The sequence below is a fragment of the Oncorhynchus tshawytscha genome, linkage group LG03 (genome assembly GCF_018296145.1).
Source record: "Oncorhynchus tshawytscha isolate Ot180627B linkage group LG03, Otsh_v2.0, whole genome shotgun sequence".
NCBI lineage: Eukaryota > Metazoa > Chordata > Actinopteri > Salmoniformes > Salmonidae > Oncorhynchus > Oncorhynchus tshawytscha.
Genome location: NC_056431.1, coordinates 68,718,353 through 68,745,613, shown reverse-complemented (window position 1 = coordinate 68,745,613; position 27,261 = coordinate 68,718,353). Strand labels below are relative to the sequence as shown.

General features: G+C 41.4%; 1 protein-coding gene across 1 annotated transcript in view; it reads left to right on the top strand.

Annotated features, from left to right (window-relative positions):
• The first annotated feature begins 10,400 nt into the window (after positions 1-10,400).
• The window catches only part of st6gal2a (ST6 beta-galactosamide alpha-2,6-sialyltranferase 2a), a 72,595-nt gene continuing 55,734 nt past the window's right edge, over positions 10,401-27,261 (top strand). Inside the window, exon 1 of the mRNA XM_024410210.2 lies at positions 10,401-10,617. The gene's annotated coding sequence lies outside the window, so the exon portion shown is untranslated. The remainder of the gene's footprint in view (positions 10,618-27,261) is intronic.

Genomic DNA, 27,261 nt, shown 5'->3' with positions numbered 1-27,261 from the left:
GTTCAGGATTGACTGACTTTTATGTCTTAAAGTAATGATGGGCTGTCATTTCTCTTTGCTTATTTGAGCTGTTCTTGCCATAATATGGACTTGGTCTTTTACCAAATAGGACTATCTCCGGTATACCACCCCTACCTTGTCACAACACAGCTGACTGGCTCAAATTAAGTGAGGAAAGAAATTCCAGAAATTCGTTTTTAACAAGGCATACCTGTTAATTGATTGAAATGCATTCCAGACTACCCCATGAAGCTGGTTGAGAGAATGCCAAGAGTGTGCAAAGCTGTCATAAAGTCAAAGGGTGGCTACTTTGAAGAATCTCAAATATTAAATATATTTTGATTTGTTTAACACTTTTTTTTGGTTACTACATGATTCCATGTGTGTTATTTAATAGTGTTGATGTCTTCACTATTATTCTACAATGTAGAAAATTGTAAAAAATAAAGAAAAACCTTTGAATGAGTAGGTGTCTGTCATAGAAATATTGAAGCAAATATTTCTCAGATACCAGAGCTTGTGAATTCAAATGGACTACATTACAAAAGTAACAAAGCCGAGCAATTCCATGGAAGAAGTGAACTCTCCATTCTCAGTACTCTGCTTTTATACAGTTTCACCATGACATAACATAGTCACTCCACTTCATGTAAATTCTTAATACCTTCTAGCCTTGGCCACCCCAATCCATTTCTATTCTCTGATTGGCTCAGACATTTGGGCATAGATTTTAGTGGTGGCGTGACACACAGACATGCACACTCCTACTGCAGGTCTAATGGTGCCTATAACTGATTAGCTAATGTTTCTGTCCAAAGGTCTTCACAAGTTCAGGCCGATGTTGTCTATGTATGATTAACCCATGTGTATGTCCAGTAGCCTTCACAAGTCATATATGGCCAGACCAGTCAAGTCTGTGTTGGTCTACCTTGCCTCATCCACATGGATTCTGCTTTTTGGATTTTGCTTACACATGTCTAATAATTAACCTTATATTGACTTTACTTTCTACTTCAAAGAAAGCCGTATAGGTACTGTAAAATTACCAGAGGACTGGAGATTCTCCAACATAATCCCCCCCTGTGGAACTTTCAAAGTTTTGACTGGTACTCTGAACCAGCTTCATGAATAATGAGGAAGTTGAGGTGACTAAACTGCTTGGAGTATCCCTGGATTGTAAACTGTCATTGTGAAAACATGTTGATACAACAGTAGCTAAGATGAGAAGTCTGTCCATAATAAAGCCCTGCTCTGCCTTATTAAAAACACTATCAACAAGGCAGGTCCCACAGGCCATAGTTGTCACACCTGGACTACTGTTCAGTTGTGTGGTCAGGTGTCAAAAAGAGGGACTTTTACAATTAGCTCAGAACAGGGCAGCCCGGCAGGCCCTTAAATGCAAATGGAAAGCTAATATTAATGATATGTATGTCAATTTCTCATGGCTCAAAGTGGAGGAGAGATTGACTTCATCACTACATGTTTTTGTAAGAAGTGTTGACAAGCTGAATGCACCGAACTGTCTGTTTAAAATACTAGCACACAGCTCAGACACCCATGCATATCCCACAAGACATACCACCAGAGGTCTCTTCGCAATCTCCAAATCCAGAACAAACTATGAGAGGTGCACAGTATTACATAGAGCCATGACTACATGGAACTCTATTCCACATCAGGTAACTGATGCAGCAGTAGAATCAGACAAAAAACAAACAAATTAAAGCACACCTTATGGAACAGTGTGGACTGTGAAGAGACACACACACAGGTACAGAAACACACTATCACACTCACTTTGCAAACACATACATTGTGGTATTGTTGTATGGGTTATCGAACATTTTGTGTTGTGGGTTTGTAGTGGTGTACCTTTCTCTTTGTGTCAAAGTGTTTGTGGAGAAGGTCCATGTAGTTGGTGGAATAGCACTTTAATTCATGTCTGTTTGCGTGGCTGGGCCAGAGCGCTTTAATTAGGTTTGGTGGAAATGTCCGACAGATCTCAACTCATTAAAAGGACGAAATCGCCACCGCTCGACCTCGCTGCTTTCTCTCCCCCAACTGTGTCTTATCCAGACATTGTGTGCATCCACAAATCAACGTGAATCCACCATATCTCTCATCTGAACTATTTATTTGGGCTCCCGAGTGGCGCAGTGGTCTAAAGCACTGCATCTCAGTGCAAGAGGCGTCACTACAGTCCCTGGTTTGAATCTGGACTGTATAACATCTGGCCATGATTGGGAGTCCCATAGGACAATTAGCCCAGTGTCATCCAGGTTTAGCCGGGTTAGGCAGTCATTGTAAATAATAATTTGTTCTTAACTAACTAAAATATATATATATATTGCGCTCGGTCGGGAGAGCGGGCCATCAGTTATTGTTTATAGTTATTACTGCAGAGTGCGACTTGGAGTTCTCGCTTCAAACCTATTATGTTATATTAATGTTCAATGGTCCATCAAACTGATTGAGATTATAGATTGAATAATTGATAGCTGATTGATTTATTTGCATTATCGTTATCAGGATTATGATGAATGGTTAAGATCCTAAATGACTCAATCATACTTCGTATTGGTCCTCCCGAGTGGCTCAGTGGTCTAAGGCACTGCATCGCAGTCCTTGAGGTGTCACTGCAAACGCGGGTTTGATCCATAACCGGGAGTCCCAGAGGGCGGTGCATAATTGGCCCAGCTTTGTCCGGGTTAGGGGAGGGTTTGGCCCAGCTTTGTCCGGGTTAGGGGAGGGTTTGGCCCAGCATCGTCCGGGTTAGGGGAGGGTTTGGCCGGGAGGGCTTTACTTGGCTCATTGCGCTCTAGCGACTTATGTTTTGGAGGACTTTTGACTCGACCTTTGCCTCTCCCAAGCCCGTTGGGGAGTTGCAGCGATGAGACAAGATCGTAATTGGATATCATGAAATTGGGGAGAAAAAGGGGGGTAAAATACCAACCAAAAACTAAAATAATCAATGCTTCATATTGAACTGAATTGCTGCATTAATTTATTATGTTAATGATGAGAATAATTAGTATTATGCTTTGGCTTTTGTGATTATGGATTTGATTGGATACATGTCAATCTGTTTCCTTTGTTATGCAGCACACAAAGAAACTATTCAGTAAATAGATCACTTTGTGGTTAAAGCAATTCCTGCCTCAGTCTCCTCCATTCCACACAGTCACCTGACCCGCGACCACCTGTTCACCCTCACTACTGTCAGTCATCCTACCTGTCCTGCTACGCCCACAGATTCCAATAATCTTTCAGTTTTATTGTTATTCGTCAAGTCAAATGCTGCATGTGCCACAGAACATGTCTACAGATCCACATCACTCACTGTATTTAATCAATTTGAAACAGTCATCAAATCTTGCCAGCAGTGGTCAGAGATTGGCTCAACCTATTAAGCATGCCTGCTGTTGCCCATGCATCAGGGTTGGGGTCAATTCCGATTCAATCCCGAAACCAAACTCCAATTCTAATTCAAAATGTTCCTAATTGAAAAGCATTGAAAACCCCAACCCTTCCATGTTGACCCCATGCCATGTTGACCTCAACCCTGCCATATTCTATCTCAAAGCTATCAGACTGCTAAACAGCAATCACTAACTCAGAGAGGCTGCTGCCTACATCGACTAACTAGTCACTTTAAACAATGCCACTTTAATAATGTTTACATATCTTACATTACTCATCTCATATGTACAGTATATACTGTATCTTATACCATCTATTGCATCGTGCCTATGCCGCTCGGCCATTGCTCATCTATATATTTATATGTAGATACTCTTATTCCATCCCTTTAGATTTGTGTGTATTAGGTAGTTGTTGGGGAATTGTTAGATTACTTGTTAGATATTACTGCACTGTCGGAACTAGAAGCACAAGCTACACTCGCATTAACATCTGCTAACCCTGTGTATGTGACTAATAAAATTTGATTTGATGTTGACCCCAACCCTGACTACTAGATGGCCATGCATTACTTTTAGATGGCCATGCTACCAAGGACATGATTGGCTATGTCATCACAACTATTCAATCAAGGACAACTACAACTTGTGGGTTAGGGGTGAGGTTAATAATGGAGTCACCTCTCAATGCACAGACGTTTAAAACCCATGGAGAACATTATAAAGAATGCTATAATCCAAGTCAAAATGCTGTTCCTGGTGTCCCTGCCTTCAGCCCATCTTCTAAGAGCCAAACCAGTTGTACCCGGACGGGTGTTTTGCTTTGTGACATGTTGACTTAATCAGTGGCGACACGCTAAGCAGTGGAAACAGATGGGATAAAATGACCAGGATGACCGCGGAGATAAGATGGCTCCATCGCTATGGAAACGGCTATGCTCCTTTGCGTCGCTAACAGCCCTGATTACAGTGACGGCGAACGGCACGTTGGGATGGATCCGAGCAATGACCAGATGTTCAGAGGATGTTTAGAAACCAAAAATGAAGAAGATGATACACTCCCTGACTCCATTATATGAGTAATCTCCAATGGTGAGGAGGAGAGTAATCTCCAATGGTGAGGAGGAGAGTCATCTAAAATGGTGAGGAGGAGAGTCATCTAAAATGAGGAGGGTAATCTCCAATGGTGAGGAGGAGAGTCATCTAAAATGGTGAGGAGGAGAGTCATCTAAAATGAGGAGGGTAATCTCCAATGGTGAGGAGGAGAGTCATCTAAAATGAGGAGGGTAATCTCCAATGGTGAGGAGGAGAGTAATCTCCAATGGTGAGGAGGAGAGTCATCTAAAATGAGAAGGGTAATCTCCAATGGTGAGGAGGAGAGTAATCTAAAATGAGGAGGGTAATCTCCAATGGTGAGGAGGAGAGTCATCTAAAATGAGGAGGGTAATCTCCTATGGTGAGGAGGAGAGTAATCTAAAATGAGGAGGGTAATCTCCTATGGTGAGGAGGAGAGTAATCTCCAATGGTGAGGAGGAGAGTAATCTAAAATGAGGAGAGTAATCTAAAATGATGAGGAGAGTAATCTCCAATGGTGAGGAGGAGAGTCATCTAAAATGAGGAGAGTAATCTAAAATGATGAGGAGAGTAATCTCCAATGGTGAGGAGGAGAGTCATCTAAAATGAGGAGGGTAATCTCCAATGGTGAGGAGGAGAGTAATCTAAAATGATGAGGAGGAGAGTAATCGAAAATGGTGAGGAGAGTCATCTAAAATGAGGAGAGTAATCTCCAATGGTGAGGAGGAGAGGATTCTAAAATGAGAATAATCTAAAATGAGGAGAGTAATCTAAAATGATGAGGAGGAGAGTCATCTAAAATGAAGAGGGTAATCTCCAATGGTGAGGAGGAGAGTAATCTAAAATGAGGAGGGTAATCTCCAATGGTGAGGAGGAGAGTCATCTAAAATGAGGAGGGTAATCTCCAATGGTGAGGAGGAGAGTAATCTAAAATGAGGAGAGTAATCTAAAATGATGAGGAGAGTAATCTCCAATGGTGAGGAGGAGAGTCATCTAAAATGAGAAGAGTAATCTAAAATGATGAGGAGAGTAATCAATGGTAAAAGGAGGAGGGTAATCTCCAATGGTGAGGAGGAGAGTAATCTAAAATGATGAGGAGGAGAGTAATCGAAAATGGTGAGGAGAGTCATCTAAAATGAGGAGAGTAATCTCCAATGGTGAGGAGGAGAGGATTCTAAAATGAGAATAATCTAAAATGAGGAGAGTAATCTAAAATGATGAGGAGGAGAGTCATCTAAAATGAAGAGGGTAATCTCCAATGGTGAGGAGAAGAGCAATCTAAAATGACGAGAGTAATCTAAAATGAGGAGAGTAATTTAAGATGGTGAGGAGGAGAGTAATCTAAAATGGTGAGGAGGAGAGTAATCTAAAATGAGGAGAGTAAATCTAAAATGATGAGGAGAGTAATCTAAAATGAGGAGAGTAATCTCCAATGGTGAGGAGGAGAGTAATCTAAAATGAGGAGAGTAATCTAAAATGGTGAGGAGGAGAGTTATCTAAAATGGTGAGGAGGAGAGTAATCTAAAATGGTGAGGAGGAGAGTTATCTAAAATGAGTAGAGTAATATAAAATTAGGAGAGTAATCTAAAATGGTGAGGAGGAGAGAAATCTAAAATGGTGAGTAGGAGAGTAATCTAAGATTGTGAGGAGGATGAGAGTCATCTAAGATTGTGAGGAGGAGAGTAATCTAAAATGGTGAGGAGGAGAGTAATCTACGATGGTGAGGATAAGGGTAATATGGAGATGAGGAGAGTAATTATGCGATGAGGAGAGTAATCTAAGTATTCCAATAGGAGGACAGATGCAGGTTCACATGCAGATTCTTAAAGTATTTAAAGCAGCCGGGCCTGGTAAATTTCTATGTTCAAAGAAACGGCTCAGAAGAGTTACTGCATGTTGACGCAGCCACTGCTGTAGCACACTGCAATTACAACAGAACACAGACATATTACCGTGAATAATAAATCACTACACAGAGAGAAGCTGGCCCAGGTACAAAGACAGGGATATGAAGTCTTGATGATTGACACTCTGTACTGTACATATATGGACACTGGCATACCTGGATAAGATGATGAGCACCTGGTTCAGAGCTCAGCTACCTCACCTGACCTAGGGGTACAGGAGGAGGAGAAAGAGATGAGAGGTTTCAGGATAGCCTGAGGCAACTTAATATGATTTATATCCTAAAACTGCTTAGGCCATACAGACAATTTACACACTCACTCACTCACTCCCAACCCTTATACATTATGTAATTTGAGGTGGGAGAGAATTCACACAGTGACAGCTCAACTGTGACCATCTGAGTCATATGCTCTGTGAGTGTTTCTCTGTGGACATCTATGAGTGTTTGTGTGTACATCTGTCTGTGCATATGTGTGGGGGGTATTTTATTTAACCTTTATTTAACTAGGCAAGTCAGTTTAGAACAAATTCTTATTTTCAATGCCTAGGAACTGTCTGTTCAGGGGCAGAACGACAGATTTGTACCTTGTCAGCTCAGGGATTTGAACTTGCAACCTTCCGGTTACTAGTCCAATGCTCTAACCACTAGGCTACCCTGCCGCCCCAAGTGGTGAAATCTATGTGTGAGTGTGTGCAACTAATCACGCATTCATTTTCAGTAAATAGATCTGTAAGTGTGTGTATAAATGGATGTTTCTGTGTAAAGGTTGTATTAGTGTATTAGTGAGTTTTGGTGGTGTTCTGTGATTTTGTGTGTCAGTCTTTTATTGCAGCACATCCTCTGTTAGTCTAAGCTGCATGGGTCATCTCTGCTGCTACTATTTATTCATCTACAACGTTTTTCCTATAGGTCATTGCTGTACGACAATATATTTATTTTTATTTAACCTTTATTTAACTAGGCAAGTCAGTTAAGAACAAATTCTTATTTACAATGACGGCCTACCCCGGCCAAACCCAAATATGCTCTAAGCCAGTATACAGTATCTAGTAGGCCCTATACCGGCTAAAAAAACAGTATTGCTCTCTCTTTAAGTCTGTTCTCTCTAAGTACATGGCCAACTGGCTGGCCAGCTTCTCTCTGTGTAGCTGTGACACTACATGGCCATCCAAAATGAGGAGGGTAATCTCCAATGGTGAGGAGGAGAGTAATCTAAAATGAGGAGAGTAATCTAAAATGATGAGGAGAGTAATCTCCAATGGTGAGGAGGAGAGTAATCTAAAATGAGGAGAGTAATCTAAAATGATGAGGAGAGTAATCTCCAATGGTGAGGAGGAGAGTCATCTAAAATGAGGAGAGTAATCTAAAATGATGAGGAGAGTAATCTCCAATGGTGAGGAGGAGAGTAATCTAAAATGAGGAGGGTAATCTCCAATGGTGAGGAGGAGAGTAATCTAAAATGATGAGGAGGAGAGTAATCGAAAATGGTGAGGAGAGTCATCTAAAATGAGGAGAGTAATCTCCAATGGTGAGGAGGAGAGGATTCTAAAATGAGAATAATCTAAAATGAGGAGAGTAATCTAAAATGATGAGGAGGAGAGTCATCTAAAATGAAGAGGGTAATCTCCAATGGTGAGGAGAAGAGTCATCTAAAATGAGGAGGGTAATCTCCAATGGTGAGGAGGATCCGGCTAGCCAGCTTCTCTCTGTGTAACTGTGACAGTACATGGCCATCTGGCTGGCCAGCTTCTACATGGCCATCTGGCTGGACAGCTTCTCTCTGTGTAACTGTGACAGTACATGGCCATCTGGCTGGCCAGCTTCTCTCTGTGTAACTGTGACAGTACATGGCCATCTGGCTGGCCAGCTTCTCTCTGTAACTGTGACAGTACATGGCCATCTGGCTGGCCAGCTTCTACATGGCCATCTGGCTGGACAGCTTCTCTCTGTGTAGCTGTGACAGTACATGGCCATCCGCCTGGCCAGCTTCTCTCTGTGTAACTGTGACAGTACATGGCCATCTGGCTGGCCAGCTTCTCTCTGTGTAACTGTGACAGTACATGGCCATCTGGCTGGCCAGCTTTTCTCTGTGTAACTGTGACAGTACATGGCCATCTGGCTGGCCAGCTTCTCTCTGTGTAGTGATTTATTATTCACGGTAATATGTCTGTGTTCTGTTGTAATTGCAGTGTGCTACAGCAGTGGCTGTGTCTGATGGAGCACAAATGAATAAATAAATTGGGACGTGGAGCCATTTGGACGTTTGACATTTACTGATGAGACAATTAAGTGAGCAGCGCACAAACACACAGGCAGCGGCGCAGGAAAACACACGCCCACAGACAGTTTAAACACACACACACAAACACACACACACACACACACACACACACACACACACACACACACACACACACACACACACACACACACACACACACACACACACACACATGAAAGACAAACACACAAACCATAAGTGGAGCTCAAACAAACACACAGGCAGCGGCGCAGGAAAACACACACCCACAGACAGTTTATACACACACACACACACACACACACACACACACACACACACACACACACACACACACACATGAGAGACGAACACACACAAACCAAAAGTGGAGCTCAAACAAACACACACATGATATAGTCAGAAAAAAGTGCACATACACGATACACACACACGATACACACACAAAGGCGCCAGGTGATGTAGGGGCACCAGGTAAGGTAAGTCTAGGAAAAGTCAGTAAGACACACACACACACACACACACACACACACACACACACACACACACACACACACACACACACACACACACACACACACACACACACACACACACACACACACACACACACACACACACACACACACACACACACACACACACACACACACACACAAACACATGCAACGGCCATGCTTCCCTCCATGGGACTACATATAAATGTGACTTTGCTACTAAGTGTCCTAGAGATAATATGTCTTCATCATGTAAGTCTGAATACTGATTTGACAGATTTAGCAGTCAAGCATATTAGGCTCCAAGTTTTTCATGATAGGCTATGAGTTGTCACCACACAAGCAGGCCTATGAGGGAAATATTTAAGTTTCCATTTTCTACATCAAAGCGTATTATTATACACTGAATGTACAAAACATTACGAACACCTGCTCTTTCCATGACCTAGACCAGTGCTTCCTAACCACAGAGGTACTAGGACCCCTGGGGTGTTCTTGGCCTACCCACTGGGGGTACTTGAGAAGAGTCATGAGACGTGTCTATAAGGTAGTAGTTTTGGAATTGTTAGCTAGATTACTTGTTGGATATTACTGCATTGTCGGAACTAGAAGCACAAGCATTTCGCTACACTCACATTAACATCTGCTAACCATGTGTATGTGACACACAAAATTTGATTTGATTTGACCATAGGCCTACTGGTAAAATACACTATGAGGGGGTACTACGGGCAGAGTAACATTCAGTTGGTAGTACAGTAACTGAAAAAGGTTGGGAACCACTGACATAGACTGACCAGGTGAATCTAGGTTAAAGCTATGATCCCTTATTGATGTCACTTGTTAAATCCACTTCAATCAGTGTAGAGGAAGGTGAGAAGACAGGTTAGAGAAGGTTTTTTTTAAGCCTTGAGATAATTGAGATGTATGTGTGCCATTCAGATGGTGAATGGACAAGACAAAATATTTAAGCGCCTTTGAACGTTCCTTTGAACGTGGTATGGTAGTACGTGGCATGGTCCACCACCCAAAGGACATCCAGCCAATTTGACACAACTGTGGGAAGCATTGGAGTCAACATGGGCCAGCATCCCTGTGGAACGCTTTGGACACCTTGTAGAGTCCATGCGCTACGAACTGGGCGCAAGGTATTATTCATTATTAGGAAGGCTTCAAATAAACTCGTGGTTGATCCCAAACACTCAAAGGCGATATATTTCACGCTAGGTTACAACCTCAAAGCAAAAGAGACATCGAGGCTCCGCCCACCACTCTCATGCTGAGGGTGCACGAAAAAGGCTTGCGACAATGTGAGACGACACCGAATGTGCAGCTTTCATGAATCTGATTTCAAACAGCGCTGTGAAACCGGACCACTGCCCGCACAGCTCGGTTAACGGAGGAAAAAACGGACACTAGCCTGCCTTCTAAAACAATGAAGACAAACATATTTCCTAGGTAAGGCTTTAATGGCTCCCCGCAGGATTTGCAGGCAGTTGCTCCTCACGCTTCAGAGCGCGTTGTGCTAACAGCCCCGCCGTAGACTACATTGTAATGACGAGCAGTCAATTGGCAAAATATGTGGCTACAAGAGATTCAGCCAGCGGTCGATTTGGTTTCTAGAATGGACATATAAATGAAACATAATTAAGTAAGAATATTCAGTAGCAAATAAATATCCTGAACGGTTTAGGTTAACGGGTGTATCTTGGCACGGTCAGAATGATGAAAGAACCATAGCCAACTGCACCGTTAAAATAGTTTATTTATTTATCCTAGGCTATCAACATCATTCATGAGCCTACTACTTGATAGATTTAGGATCCTTTGGATCCTAATTAAAGCATGCAATACCTCGTGCGGCAACATTGTAGCCAAATCACACATTTAACAGCCTACTTTCCTACTTTGTATGGAATCTTTATGTAAATATTTGCCTCTTCATAGCTGTCCAATTGTATTACGCCTTCCTGTGTTTGACTCATTTGAGTTTAACACAGTACTGTTAGCTCATGAAATTAGACAATTTCATTTATTTAGACTGCATGTTAAATTAGCAATGTAATGTCATAAGTTCCACGTGTGTGTGTGGTGAAACCCTGTCTGTGGCATAAGAAGTACGTTTGATTAAGGAGGACCATGCCTTTCTATAATGTGAGATTGGAGGTGTCCTGTCCTCCATCCAACTAACGTTACTAAAATCAAATCAAATTGTATTTGCCACATACAGATGGTTAGTAGATGTTAGTGCAAGTATAGCGAAATGCTTGTGCTTCTAGTTCTGACAGTGCAGTAATATCTAACAATTAATCTAACAATTCCCCAACAACGACCTAATACACACAAATCTAAATGGGTGAATGAGAATATGTACATGTAAGTATATGGATGAGCGATGGCCGAGCGGCATAGGCAAGGTGCAATAGATGGTATAAAATACAGTATATACACATGATATGAGTAATGTAAAATATGTAAACATTATTAAAGTGGCATTATTTAGAGTGCATTGTATGAAGTGACTAGTGATCCATTTATTAAAGTTGCCAGTGATTGGGTCTCAATGTAGGCAGCAGCCTCTCTATGTTAGTGATTGCTGTTTAACAGTCTGATGGCCTTGAGATAGAAGCTGTGTTTCAGTCTCTCGGTCCCAGCTTTGATGCACCTGTACTGACCTCACCTTCTGGATGATAGCGGGCAGTGAACAGGCAGTGGCTCGGGTGGTTGTTGTCCTTGATGATCTTTTTGGCCTTCCTGTGACATTGGGTGCTGTAGGTGTCATGGAGGGCAGGTAGTTTGCCCCCGGTGATGCGTTGTGCAGACCGCACCACCCTCTGGAGAGCCTTGCTTGAGTGTTGGAGTGTGCCCCTCGCTATCTGTAAAAAATAAGAAAAAAAACATTGCCGTCTTTTTTTTTATATAAGGAATTTGAAATTATTTATACTTTTTACTTTTGATACTTATATGTATTTTAGAAATTACATGTACTTTTGATACTTAAGTATATTTAAAAGCAAATACTTTTCCTCTAGTATTTTACTGGGTGACTTTTAATTGAGTTTACTTGAGGGCTAACTTCAAGTTGGCTACCGTGACTGGTTCAAATCAAATTGGATTTGATCTCCTTCATTCAGTTACGTTCAACACAGTGGCCATGCCAGTCCTGTGGACATTTCAATGGTAGTTTGGCAGGCGGTCGTTGGCAGCTCGCTGTCCGGACCATTTAAACCGTATCATTATTGGCTTTAACAGCTCTTTGAATAAACCCAACTGTGTTATGGTCCATTGTATTAGACAAATTGAACGAAGTGCCGGTAGTTACGCCATTTTGAGAGACATGATGAGAAATGAAAAGACACAAGTGCCAAGGACGAAGAGTTTTAGAAATTATCCCCATAAGCTAGCTAACAGTTTTGGTTTGGGAGTGTATGTGGTAGAGGCTTTGAAGTGGTCGGATTCCTTCTTTCTTTGTCTGGGATCTACAGACAGGGCTACGTTTGTTTTAGAACAGCGAGCCATTTTTATTCCATCACCTAACAAATCAAAACCAAGACTCATCTGACGGAAAAAGAGGTGAGGAATGAAAGAAACATGATTTCTGTGTAATATATTCAGCAGCATACACCAATCTATTTTTGGATCAACCTACAGTCCTTGAACCAACAGCATTTCTAAGGTGATGTGTGATGAATGCAAAAAACAACGAGTAAAATCCCAATACCTAAACAAAGTGTGAGTCACAGTTTCACTCTTTTGAAATGGTGTCCTTCTGCAGCATGGGGAAGGTGAAACCCAGAGGGCTTTTACTGATTGGGGTTGCTGAGGGAACTCTGCTACCTTGGTAGTGTGTTCTTTGTAGTGATGGGGCAAAAAAATCATCAATAGTTCTGTGTCACAATGTTATTTTAGACGATACTATATCAATACTTGTTTTTCATGGCTCTCTCTTGTCCCTCTGCTGCAGACATAACAGTGAGCAATATGTTTGGAACATTGAATCGCATGAAAATCTTAGTATCGGATCACAATACATATTTGTAGAATCGTGATACATATAGAATTGCAGTACAAATGTTATCAACAACTAAGTATCATGGTAATATCGTATCGTGAGGTCCCTGGCAATTCTCAGCCCTAATTATTTGTGTGCAGCAGGACAGTTTAATGGGTGTGTCTTTTTATTGTTGATGAATGACCACAGGGGTGTGTATCTGTGTTAAATTATAACATGGGTTGGTATTTATAGGTTGAGTTATAGCAGCAATGGGTGTTTGTATTGTTGACTTAACAGTGGTGGGTGTTTGTATTGTTGAGTTATAACAGTGGTGTTTGTATTGGTGAGTTATAACAGTGGTGGGTGTTTGTATTGGTGAGTTATAACAGTGGTGTTTGTATTGGTGAGTTAGAACTAGAGGTTGACCGATTATTGGAGGACCAAAAAAGCAGATACCAATTAATCGGACAATTTAAAAATATATATATTTATTTGTAATAATGACAATTACAACAATACTGAATGAACACTTACTTTAACTTAATATAATACATCAATCAAATCAATTTAGTCTCAAATAAATTATGAAACATGTTCAATTTGGTTTAAATAATGCAAAAAAAGTGTTGGAGAAGAAAGTAAAAGTGCAGTATGTGCTATGTAAGAAAGCTAACGTTTAAGTTCCTTGCTCAGAACATGAGAACATATAAAAGCTGGTGGTTCCTTTTAACATGAGTCTTCAATATTCCCAGGTAAGAAATTTTAGGTTGTAGTTATTATAGGAATTATAGGACTATTTCCCTCTATACCATTTGTATTTCATTAACCTTTGACTATGATGTTCTTATAGGAATTTTAGTTTTGCCAGTGTAACAGTATAGCTTCCATCCTTCTCCTCGCTCCTCCCTGGGCTCGAACCAGCAACACAATGACAACAGCCACCCTCGAAACAGCGTTACCCATGCAGAGCAAGGGGAACAACTACTAGAAGCCTCAGAGCGAGTGACGTTTGAAACGCTATTAGCGCGCGCTAACTAGCTAGCCATTTCACTTTGGTTACACCAGCTTCATCTCGGGAGTTGATAGGCTTGAAGTCATAAACAGAGCAATGCTTGACGCACAACGCATGAAAGTGCGTTTTGAATGAATGTTTACGCTCCTACTTCTGCCTACCACCGCTCAGTCAGATACTTGGATGCTTGTATGCTCAGTCAGATTATATGCAACACAGGACACACTAGATAATATCTAGTAATATCATCAACCATGTGTAGTTAACTAGTGATTATGATTGATTGTTTTTTTTATAAGATAAGTTTAATGCTAGCTAGCAACTTACCTTGGCTTACTGCATTCGCGTAACAGGCAGTCTCCTTGTGGAGTGCAACGAGAGAGAGGCAGGTCGTTATTGCATTGGACTAGTTAACTGTAAGGTTGCAAGTTTGGGTCCCCCGAGCTGACAAGGTGAAAATCTGTCGTTCTGCCCCTGAACGAGGCAGTTAACCCACCGTTCCTAGGCCGTCATTGAAAATAAGAATGTGTTCTTAATTAACTGACTTGCCTAGTTAAATAAAGGTATAAAAAAACTAATAAATCGGCGCCTAAAAATACCGATTTCCGATTGTTATGAAAACTTAAATTCATCCCTAATTAATCGGCCATTCCGAATAATCGGTCGACCTCTAGTTATAACAGTGGTGGGTGTTTGTATTGTTGAGTTATAGCAGTGATGGGTGTTTGTAGGTTGTTGAGTTATAACAGTGGTGGGTGTTCGTATTGGTGAGTTATAGCAGTGGTGGGTGTTTGTATTGGTGAGTTATAGCAGTGGTGGGTGTTTGTATTGTTGAGTTATAGCAGTGGTGGGTGTTTGTATTGGTGAGTTATAGCAGTGGTGGGTGTTTGTATTGGTGAGTTATAGCAGTGGTGGGTGTTTGTATTGGTGAGTTATAGCAGTGGTGGGTGTTTGTATTGGTGAGTTATAGCAGTGGTGGGTGTTTGTATTGGTGAGTTATAGCAGTGGTGGGTGTTTGTATTGGTGAGTTATAACAGTGGTGGGTGTTTGTATTGTTGATTTATAACAGTGGTGGGTGTTTGTATTGGTGAGTTATAACAGTGGTGGGTGTTTGTATTGTTGATTTATAACAATGGTGGGTGTTTGTATTGGTGACTTATAACAGTGGTGGGTGTTTGTATTGGTGACTTATAACAGTCGTGTGTTTTGTATTGTTGAATTGTAACAGTGGTGTGTTTGCATTGTTGAGTTTTAACTAGAGGTCGACTGATTAAATTGGCCTCGGGATGATTTCAAGTTTTCTTAACAATCGGTAATTGGCCTTATGGCCGAGGGAGACTGCATGGCAGGCTGTTACGCGAGTTCAGCATCAAAGGGACCTGCAAGGAGCCAAGGTAAGTTTCTAGCTAGCATTAAACTTTTCTTATAAAAACAATCTCCACATAATCGTACACACATTAACTACACATGGTTGATGATATTACTACGTTAACTAGCTTGTTCTGCATTGTGTATAATCAATGCAGTGCCTGTTAATTTATCATCGAATCACAGCCTACCTCAACGTCGCCAAAAGGGTAATGATTTAACAAATGCGCATTTCCGAAAAAGCACAATTGTTGTGCAAGTGTACCTAACCGTAAACAACAATGCCTTTCTTAAATCACTTCACAAGTATATATTTTTAACCTGCATATGTAGTTAAATGAAATTCATTTTAGCAGGCAATATTAACCAGGGGAAATCGTGTCACTTCTCTTGCGTTCAGGGCATATCAGAGTCAGGGCATATGCAACAGTTTGGTCCGCCTGGCTCGTTGCGAAATGGAACGGTTCCGTATTTTACTGAAAGAATCAACGTTTTGTTTTCTAAATGATAGTTTCCGGATTTGACCATATTAGTCACCAAAGGATCATATTTCTGTGTGTTTTTATTATAATTGAGTATATGATTTGATATTTGATAGAGCAGTCTGACTGAGCGGTGGTAGGCAGCAGCAGGCCCGTAAGCATTCATTCAAACAGCACTTTAATGCGTTTGCCAGCAGCACTTAGCAATGCTTAAGGCACAGCTCTGTTTATGACTTCAAGCCTATCAACTCCCGAGATTAGGCTGGTAATACTAAAGTGCTTATAAGAACATCCAATAGTCAAAGGTATATGAAATACAAATGGTATAGAGAGAAATAGTCATGTTAAATGGAACCACCAGCTTTCACATGTTCTCATGTTCTAGCAAGGAACTTAAACGTTCGCTTTTTTACACAGCACATATTGCACTTTGCACATACTTTCTTCTCCAACACTTTTTTTGCATTATTTAAACCAAATTGAACATGTTTCATTATTTGAGGCTAAATTGATTTTATTGATATATTATATTAAGTTAATATAAGTGTTCATTGTTCATTCAGTATTGTTGTAATTGTCATACAGTGTGTGTGTGTGTGTGTATATATATATATATATATATATATATATATATATATATATATATATATATATATATAAATATATAAATGGTCCGATTAATCAGTAGTGGCCTTTTTGGTCCTCCAATAATCGGAATCGTTATCGACGTTGAAAAATCATAATCGGTCGACCTCTAGTTATGACTTACTACTGTTATGATATTAATGTCATGGTTGTTATTACTGAGATGTAATAACTTATGTTATAACTTATGACTTATATTAGTTATTCCTGTTATGATATTACTGTTATGGCTATTATGTTACTGTTATTATGGTTATTACGTTAGTTATAATGGTTATTATGTTAGTACTGTTGGTATGTCATTATGTCATCATTATGTTATGACTGTTATGGTTATTACTGGATTATGGTCTCTGTCTAAATATCCTCCCCCTGTAGCAATCTCTTACTAAAACATCACATTGTTAGTGAAAAGACAACGAGGTGAGTTGTTCCCATACTGTACCATGGAAAGAACTTTGAATATTAATGATGATCATCTTTATAATGGCAGTGTCTGCATTTGTAGTGCTAAAATGCTCTCAAACAGGTACTGTTGTGCTAGTATTGTAATTGGTATTAATTTCACATGTTTGTTATTGAATGAGTTACACCCTAGATAAGATGTACCATAGGGGACCAGAACCCTCTCCAACAACACACATACACCCCATTCACACATCTGTGATTGTATCACCTTCCATCTGTTCCACAGGATTCACACCTGACCTGTGGCTCAGAACGGGGAGGGCCTGTGTCAGGCCGAAAAGCCAGCCAGCGCCCCCGCCCACACACACACACACACACACACATACACACAGTGTCAGTGCTCCACCTGGTTGTTAGATCATAAGGCTTATAACAAACAATCCCCAACAGCACCTAACTGTGTCCCTCTACCTTTGTAACTATGCTTATATTTAGCAGCCACCTGGACGGACACCCACACACACACACACACACACACACACACAGCACCAATTTAGTCCTCCACCACCCACCAGTGCACCATGGGAAGGGTAAAGACTTCCTGTAAGTATGAGAGTGGAGGACATTTAATTTAAAATGGAGAGAGAGAGGAAAAGAGAGAGTGGCAGGGAGAGAGAGGAGAGACATGAAAATAGAGGGTGAGAGAAAGTGAGAGGGAAGGGGAGACAGTGATCCCTCTAAAATACATGACCAATGAGTTAATCATGCAGTGTGAAAACACATTTGTTAGTCAGCAGATGTCCAGTTTGCCAGGTTTTTTTCACAGCCAGACAGTAGCACTGCTTTGACTCATTGATTGATTAACAAGCCTTGTTCAAGATAAAAAAAAACTTATCTTAAATGGACAAGCACAGACATTACACCCTATGAGTGCTAATACACACAGCACCTGATTCATGTTCTTTTAAACCCACAATGTGAGGCTGTGGATCCCTCCACAGCCTCAGAAGATCTAGGTAATTTTTCAAACCTCTCTGGATCACAAAAAATATATATATTTTCCATTACCGTGCAGTTTAATGGTCTGACGGTAATCATATCCCAAACGAAAGAAATATATTTAAATAGAAAGTTATCAGAAATAGATAAGATCTTGCTAGATGGAAAGGAAAATACCTGTCTATTTGTGGAAAAATCCCAGATTTGTCTTTAGTTATTTCCCAGTTTAGCTATTTCCTTATGGCCCTACCTACACCTAACAACTTGTTTTTTAAATTATACGAACAAAAAAGATCAAATGTTATTTGGAATGGCAAGCAAGACTAAATTAAATGGGCCTATTTATATAATGAATATTAATTTGGAGGGCAGAAATGATTAAATATTAAAGCATTAGACCTCTCACTAAAGGCTTCAGTCATACAAAAGCTATACCTAAATCCAAACTGGTTCTCTAGCAGATTAGTAATGGCCAACGCCATGTTCAAGAATGATCTTTTTCCCTTTATTCAGATTACCTCTCACTTTCCATTATTTGAAAATGAAATAATCTCCAAAATATCGCTATTTTTAAAACAAGCCTTAGAAAGTTGGTTACTATTTCAGTTTCATCCACCAGAAAAGACAGAACAAATATTATAGTAAAACTCAAATATACTAATTGATTAAATAAAATATATATATATTTTTGTGAAAAATGTAAAAACTGCAATCTTTTAAAAGTTATCATAAATAGGACTGGTGGAGTTGTCACATGCACCTAAACAAAAATATATGGAAATGTGTCCTCTATCCAAAATTACAACCAACTAATTACATAATTTCTGCAAAAATGGACGAGGAAAGTGGAAGGGGAAGGAACTTGTTTGTCGGTGCTGTATTAAAGACCAAAACTGGTCAAAGAAATTGGTCATGAATAAAAAAAGTATACCAGTTTCATTTGAGGTCCAAAAAATGGACGGCTGTGCCATACGGGTTGCAAAATAGTTCACAATATGTCACGGCTGATTTCCTCCTCTTCGTCTGAAGAGGTGTAGCAGGGATCGGACCAAAATGCAGCGTAGTTCGTGTTCAACATATTTTAATGAAAGACGAAAACGTGAACACTGCACAAAATAACAAACGTTGCAAAACCGAAACAGTCCTATCTGGTGCAGAGAACACAGAGACAGGAAACAACCACCCACAAAGGAAACAAAGTACCCACAGAAGATGGCTGCCTAAATATGGTTCCCAATCAGAGACAACGATAGACAGCTGCCTCTAATTGAGAACCAATCTAGGCAACCATAGACATACAAAATACCTAGAACGGAGACAGCCCCATAAACATACAAAAAACCCTAGACAAGACAAAAACACATACATCACCCATGTCACACCCTGACCTAACCAAAATAACAAGGAAAACAAAGAATACTAAGGTCAGGGTGTGACACGTTATTCACGTTTAAATCAGAACTATCCCTAATCATGGTAGTATCCTCATTAATGTAGAACAGTTTATAAACATATTCTATTCTTATTTACAACAAAAGTGACTCCAACATTACACAATACATTATTTACCATTAATTTCTATTGGGGAAAAAAATATCTGAAACACAACCAAAAACAAACAGCATTTGCCTTGTCAAAATGCACAAAATTGCAGGAAATTAGCTTTAACACTGCACAATGTTTTCTCAGCTCCATGTCAAATCGCAGGAAAGGTTTTTAAAACCAGAACATTTTCTGTCAGCTCCAAGGCAAAATGTGTAGAATTTCAGAAAATGTGCTTTAAAAATGCAAACAATTCTCCACAAGGTCAAGATGGGGGGGCCTCTAAAATTCAGTCGTTCTGACCGTGCCCATTGCCACGCCCCCTGCCGCACCCACCACCTAAGCCCCTTTTTGATCCAGAGAAAACCCTGGAAGGGAAGAGAACAGAGGACAGACAAGACAAGAGTCCAGGCTGTGCATGGTCTCTTGTGTAATTGCGACCTTCACAGCGCATCCTCTCTCTGATAAATCACACGTCTTTTAATGACAGCCTTTGGGCTGTGGAGACAGACCGCTGAGTGCTCTGAAACGCAGCCTGGCCAGGAACAAGGTCCTGTGAAAGGATCCCAGCTCTACAGCAGCACTACATCTCCCATTTTGGCCCATAAATACAGGGGCTGGCAGCGGCACAGACATTTGAAGAAGTGGACTGAGTCAACTCACAGGGACACTTAAAGGACACTTCCCCCCTGGCCGCTATACGCCGTTCCATTTGGGAGTAATGTCCATAGGAAGGATGACCGTCTGTAAACGCTCTGGGGGACCAGAATATCTCAGGTGACCTCACCCAGGGGAGTGGACTGTCTGGAGGCGATGACAGAAGAAAAAAAACATGTTTGTGCAGTAGGAAAATAATGTTATGCCTCCCGAGTGGCGCAGCGGTCTGAGGCACTGCCTCGCAGTGAGGTTTGAAATTATGTTTTGAATAGAAAATGTTTTCAAATCCTGCAACACCGCAGGACAAGACGTCTAAGAAGCTGTCTTAGCCTGGAAGGCTGGGAAACTCAGCCATCTATTTTGATTGACTACGGCCCGCAATAAATGACCACTAATCACAGGACAAGAGACAGTCAATTACATAAGGGGCTTAGACAGGCTCGGATAACCTCTGATAGCCCCGGAGGTGAAGTGCGTGCACACACACACAGGTGCTAAAACATTATGTTCCAGCAGGAAGTTAACAGGATTTGAGCTGATTACATCACAGGCTTTCACATGTTAGGGTTGGTGGACTATACGAGGGTGTGTGGTTTCACTAAACTACGACCACAGAACACGACCGCTGAACTAGGACGCACATCTCTTCTGACAGCTTGACCTCTCTCTGCCAACTAGGTGCATCTAGAAAAATGAGTTTTTCCTGCTCTAGTTGCTTTGCCCAAACTGGTCTTTACATAGGCAGTATTACCACACTGAAAAACAGATGACTTATAGAAAGACACAACAGCTAAACAAACATCCCACTAAAGCTCCTATACGACTTCTCAGGGTGTTTATAACCAATTATTACTGTCTAATTACCTCTCCCACGTGTTTCTCATTGGCCCTCATGTCCTCATCCTCCTCCCCTCTCACACACACACAGACAGAGACCGACAGAGTGAGGGCCCCAGCTGGTCTTGATGACTACAACCCTCCTCCTTTGAAGGCTGGGCTCATAACCCTTCAATTGAGGACAGATATCTCTGCCTAAGTACTTGCTCAAATCTTCAGACAACATAGCCGATTCTTTCCTTGTCTACTGTGGTGGGGAGGGGAAAGTCATGATAAGGTAGTGTGCTGTACTGTACTGCATGTTCTATGCTGCGCTGAATATCCTAGTATCACACATCTGTCCTTCAGAGGACATCAGCAGATGTCACAAGAGTGTCCTTCTGTAGTTATACCGGGGGGTTGTGGGGTGTGTGTGCAGTTCTTGGTGTGTTTGTAGGTGGTGTGGGGGTTCAGGGGAGAGGTAGCACTGCACACCTGTTGGCTTTACAACACCCCCCCAGGGGGAGCGTGGCCCAGCCAGTTCACCCCCATAAATAGCCAGCTACAAAGAGAAAGAGGTGCCAGCCTGCATGCCACTATAATGAGCTAGAACATATGTTCTGAAACACTAATGCAGATGTTCTGTTGTGGAGATCACAGCCCTTCAGGGGTTCTACAAACCCTCATAACGTTCTAGAATGAATGCATTCATTCTGACACCATGTGATCAATTAGCAGTTGTAAACATGTATTATTCTTCTCTATGGTGAATGAAGCATGATCTAAGCATGAACAATACAAACACCCACCACTGTTATAACTCACCGATACAAACACCCACCACTGTTATAACTCACCAATACAAACACCCACCACTGGTATAACTCACCAATACAAACACCCACCACTGCTATAACTCAACAATACAAACACCCACCACTGTTATAACTCACCAATACAAACACCCACCACTGTTATAACTCACCAATACAAACACCCACCACTGTTATAACTCACCAATACAAACACCCACCACTGTTATAACTCACCAATACAAACACCCACCACTGTTATAACTCACCAATACAAACACCCACCACTGCTATAACTCACCAATACAAACACCCACCACTGTTATAACTCAACAATACAAACACCCACCACTGTTATAACTCACCAATACAAACACCCACCACTGTTATAACTCACCAATACAAACACCCACCACTGCTATAACTCAACAATACAAACACCCACCACTGTTATAACTAGAGGTCGACCGGGTTTACCATATTTAGGCTGTTATCTTCTTTGGGGATTTCGTGGGTTATTGTCTATGTCTAGTTGCCTGTGTCTGCACTAGTATTATTATAGCTTCACGGTCGGTTTGTTGTTTTGTATAGTTTGTTAAGTGTTCTTCATTAAAATATCACGTATTCACATCACGCTGCGCTTTGGTCCACTTCTTACGACGAACGTGACATTAACATCATAACAGTACTAAAATATAACTGGAATAATTATAATATAAATAACATAATTACTATAAATACAGTACTAACCATAATAACAATATCATATCAGTACTAACAGTAATATCATAACCATAATAATAGTAAAGGCATGATAACCCTAATGACATGATAACCATAATAATAGTAAAGACATGATAACCCTAATGACATGATAACCATAATAACAGCAAAGGCATGATAACCCTAATGACATGATAACCATAATAACTCATTATTAGGCTGTATTATACAGCCTAGTGCACATACAGCTCATTATGTTAGGTCAAATCGCTTTCCTGAAACATCATGAGACCCTACCAGAGATTATGTAACCACATGGATGGGTGTGTGTTTTTGAAAGCAAGAGGCAGCAAGTAAGCGTGCACTGCATTCTCTGTGTGTGATTGGGAGTATGTGTATGTGCACTAGGCTGTGTGTGTGGCTCCTTGTGGCACCTAGCATGTGGAGCTAAGCTCACACTGCAGGGGACTGAGACCCACAGCTCGTTCCAGCCATCACACCGCCTGCAACTCAAACACAGCACACAGTGCACATACAGCCTAGTGCACACACAGCCTAGTGCACATACAGCCTAGTGCACATACAGCCTAGTGCACATACAGCCTAGTGCACATACAGCCTAGTGCACATACAGCCTAGTGCACAGCACATATAGCCTAGTGCACAGCACATACAGCCTAGTGCACATACAGCCTAGTGCACAGCACATACAGCCTAGTGCACAGCACATATAGCCTAGTGCACAGCACATACAGCCTAGTACACAGCACATATAGCCTAGTGCACAGCACATATAGCCTAGTGCACAGCACATACAGCCTAGTGCACATACAGCCTAGTGCACAGCACATACAGCCCAGTGCACAGCACATACAGCCTAGTGCACAGCACATACAGCCTAGTGCACAGCACATATAGCCTAGTGCACAGCACATACAGCCTAGTGCACAGCACATACAGCCTAGTGCACATACAGCCTAGTGCACATGCCACCTAGTGCACAGCACATACAGCCTAGTGCACAGCACATACAGCCTAGTGCACAGCACATACAGCCTAGTGCACAGCACATACAGCCTAGTGAACAGCACATACAACCTAGTGCACAGCACATACAGCCTAGTGCACATACAGTCTAGTACACTGACTTGGTCAGGGAGGTGACCAAGAACCTGATGGTCACTCTGACAGAGCTCTAGAGTTCCTCTGTGGAGATGGAAGAACATTTTAGAAGGATGACCATCTCTGCAGCACTCCACCAATCGGGTGTTTATGGTAGAGTGACCAGACAGAAGCCACTCCTTAGTTAAAGGTACATGACAGCCCACTTGGAGTTTGCCATAAGGCACCTTGTCACGCCCTGACCTTAGATATCTCTGTTTTATATATATTTTGGTTAGGTCAGGGTGTGACTAGGGTGGGTACTCTAGTGTTGTATGTCTAGGGTTTTGTATGTCTAGGGTTTTGTATGTCTAGGGTTTTGTATGTAAAGGTTTGTTGTAGGTCTAGGGGTTTTTGTATTTCTATGTTGGCCTGATATGGTTCCCAATCAGAGACAGCTGTTTATCGTTGTCTCTGATTGGGGATCATATTTAGGCAGCCCTGTTTCCCACTTTCTGTTGTGGGATCTTGTCTACAGTTAGGTGCCTGTGTGCACACTAGTAGCTTCACGTTTGGTTGGTTGGTTGGTTGGTTGGTTGGCTGTTTGGTTGGTTGTTTTTGTTTTTGGTGAGTTTCAGTTCATTAAAAATATGTGGAACTCTATTCACGCTGCGCCTTGGTCTCCTTCATACGACGAACATGACACACCTAACGGACTCTCAGACCATGAGAAACAAGATTCTCTGGTCTGATGAAACCAAGATTGAACTCTTTGGCTTGAATGCCAAGCGTCACAGAAACCTGGCACCATCCCTACGGTGAAGAATGGTGGTGGCAGCATCATGCTGTGGGGATGTTTTTCAGCGGCAGGGACTGGGAGACTAGTCAGGATCGAGGGAAAGATGAATAGAGCAAAGTACAGAGAGATCCTTTATGAAAGCCTGTTCCAGAGCGCTCAGGACCTCAGACTGGGGCGAAGGTTCACCTTCCAACAGGACAACGACCCTAAGCACACAGCCGAGACAATGCAGGAGTGGCTTCGGGACAAGTTTCTGAATGTCCTTGAGTGGCCCAGCCAGAGCCCGGACTTGAACCCGATCGAACATCTCTGGAGAGACCTGAAAATAGCTGTGCGGCGACACTACCCATCCAACCTGACAGATCTTGAGAGGATCTGCAGAGAAGAATGGGAGAAACTCCCCAAATACAGGTGTGCCAAGCTTGTAGCATCATACTCAAGAAGACTTGAGGCTGTAATCACTGCCAAAGGTGCCAAAACAAATGACTGAGTAAAGGGTTTGAAAATGTATGTAAATATGATATCAGTGTAATTTTTTTATACATTTGCAGTAAAATCTTACCTGTTTTTGCTTTGTCATTAAAATACAATTGAATCAATTTTAGAATAAGTCTGTAACGTAACAAAATGTGTAGAATGTCAAGGGGTCTGAATGCAGTAAGTATTCACACCACTGAGTCAATACATGATAGAATCACATTTGGCAGCAATCACAGCTGTAAATCTTTCTGGGTAAGTCTCTAAGAGCTTTGCACACCTAGAACAATATTTGCCCATTATTATTTTAATAATTCTTCAAGCTCTGTCAAATTGTTTGTTGATCGTTACTAGACAGCCATTTTAAAGTCTTGCCATAGATTTTCAAGCAGACTTAAATCAAAACTGTAACTCTGTCACTCTGGAACATTTACTGTCTTCTAGGTAAGTAATTCCAGTGTAGATTTGGCCTTGTGTTTTAGGTTATTGTTTCTTTTTTTCTTTTTTTTTTTATCCTGAAACACTCCCTTGTCCTTAATTATTACAAACATAGCCATAACACAATGCATCCACCACTATGTTTGAAAATATAGAGGGTGGTACTCAGTAATGTGTTGTATTGGATTTGCCCCAAACATAACTTTGTACACATTTTTACACATTTTTGCAATATTATATATATATATATATATATATATATATATATATATTTTTTTTACTTTTCACTGTGTCAATTAGGTTAGTATTGTGGAGTAACTGCAATGTTGTTGATCCATCCTCAGTTTTCTCCTATCACAGCCATTAAACTCTGTAACTGTTTTAAAGTCACCATTGGCCTCATGGTGAAATCGCTGAGTGATTTCCTTCCTCTCCGGCAACTGAGTTAGGAAGGATGCCTGTATCTTTGTGACTGGGTCTATTGATGCACCATCCAAAGTGTAATTAAAAGCTTCACCATGCTCAAAGGGATATTCAATGTCTGCTTTTCTTATTCTGTTTACCCTTCTATCAATAGGTGTCCTTCATTGTGAGACATTGGAAAACCTCCCTGGCCTTTGTTGTTGAATCTGTTTGAAATTCACTGCTTGACTGAGGGACCTTAGAGATAATTGTATGTGTGGGGTACAGAGATGAGGTAGTCATAAAAAAAAATCATGTTAAACCCTATTACTCCACACAGTGAGTCCATGCAACTTCTGTGACTTGTTAAGCACATTTTTCCTCCTGACTGTATTTAGGCTTGTCATAACCAAGGGGTTGAATACTTATTGACTCAAGTCAGTTCAGCTTTGCATTTTGTATTCATTTGTAATTTAAAAAACAAAAACAATTCCACTTTGATATTAAGGGGTGTTGTGTTAATCAATTTTAAATTCAGGCTCTAACACAACACAATGTGGAAAAGTTTAAGGGGTATGAATACTTTCGGAAGGCACTATATACACACACACACAGAGGCTGTTGAAGGCATAAATCTAGGCCTAATCGACTCTCCACAGCCGCTTCGTCCCACAAGACCCAGTAATAAAAGGCACTCTGCTGACCTGTTCCTGTCCTAGCTCTAACCCAGCAGGCTCCCCAGCCTGAACCTCCCCTCAGCTAAAGCTATGTCTCGCTCTCTCTCTCCAGCCCCAACCCCAACAAGCTGAGAGCTGCTACAACTGGTGATATGAAAATGTGTTTCAAGGAACTGTTAGGCTATATATTTGACCTGTACAGTGTAGCTCTGCAATGAATAAAGAGGATACAAACATACATGCTCACATAAAAACACAGGCTTTTCTCTGTGGAATCTAGCATTAGACCCCCCATTAGACCCCCCCCATTAGGACATTTGTTTTTGTCTCAACTACACAGCTGATTCAATTAACCAACTCATCAAGCTTTTATTATTTGAATCAGGACAGGCAAAAACAAATGTGCATTGCAGGAGCAGAAGAAGACTGCATGACAATGGGAGTGAACAGGGCAGGACAGGACATTGCAGGACATTGCAAGGCAGGGCATTGCAGGACAGGACAGGGCATTGCAGGACATTGCAAGGCAGGGCATTGCAGGACAGGACAGGACATTGCAGGACATTGCAAGGCAGGGCATTGCAGGACAGGACAGGGCATTGCAGGGCAGGATAGGACAGGGCAGGGCAGGGCATTGCAGGGCAGAATAGGGCAGGGCATTGCATTGCAGGGCAGGATAGGACAGGGCAGGGCATTGCAGGGCAGGATAGGGCAGGGCATTGCATTGCAGGGCAGGATAGGACAGGGCAG